Source organism: Octopus bimaculoides, chromosome 5 (assembly GCF_001194135.2).
Source record: "Octopus bimaculoides isolate UCB-OBI-ISO-001 chromosome 5, ASM119413v2, whole genome shotgun sequence".
Classification (NCBI taxonomy): Eukaryota; Metazoa; Mollusca; class Cephalopoda; order Octopoda; family Octopodidae; genus Octopus; species Octopus bimaculoides.
In genome coordinates, this window is record NC_068985.1 from 118,722,859 (window position 1) to 118,723,776 (window position 918).

Below are 918 nucleotides of genomic sequence, written 5' to 3' on the forward strand. Positions count from 1 at the left end.
CTCCCTCTCTCCTCCTCCCTCTCTCCTCCTCCCTCTCTCCTTCTCTCTCTCTCCTCCTCCCTTCCTCCCATCTTTCTGGTTTCACATGACAAAACATAACTCCAGACACAGAATATTATTCTATCAAAAACATTATTACAAAACCAAAATGTTAGACTATTTCGCTAAAGGTATAAAATCCTCCAAAATCATTGTTTTGAAAAAAATTCTTGATGATGACGATGCGGATGATGATGTAGAGGTGGAGGTGGTAATGATGACATGGAAAATCACAGTAGTAGAGAGAATTGTGGTAGAGGTAGCTGCTGCTGCTACTGTTTAGCCCTAGGTTGGTGTTGTTTAGCCCTAGGTCAGACCAGACCTGATTCAGCAGACCTATGGTCAAAAAGCTTCCCAGCCCTAGCTGCTTAATCGTTCTTTTTTTTTTACTTATTTAGGATTACGTTATCCAATATGCATCCTTCCAATCTTTAAACTGGTATGTGTGATCTGAGAAGGATTTGGCTGTAATTTCAAAGAGGTGAAAGTACCACAGAAAGGCCCCTACATTTGATGATGACAGTGAGATGGTAACGGTGGTGGTGGTGGTGGTAGTCATGGTGATGATGTAATGATGATGATGATGATGACTACAGTGATGACAATGACAATGATGATGACAACGATAATGATGATGATGATGTGATGGTGGTGGTGGCAGTGATGTAGGTGATACTGATGTTAATGATGATAATGATGGTGTTGTAGGTGGTGGTGATGTTGAATTTAGTAAAAGTGTTTGTGATTATGGTGGTGGTGGTGGTGGTGAAGGTGGTGGTGGTGATGGTGGTGGTGGTGATGTAGGTGGTGGTGGTGGTGTTGGTGGTGGTGGTGGTAGTGGTGGTGATGTAGGTGGTGGTGGTGGTGGTGATGTAGGTG

The 918-nt window shown here is 43.1% G+C and overlaps 1 protein-coding gene across 1 annotated transcript in view; it reads left to right on the plus strand.

Moving 5' to 3' along the window:
- Positions 1-918, plus strand: part of LOC106882258 (IQ domain-containing protein K) — a 51,507-nt gene that overhangs the window by 46,386 nt on the left and 4,203 nt on the right. The gene's annotated exons all lie outside the window — the stretch shown is intronic.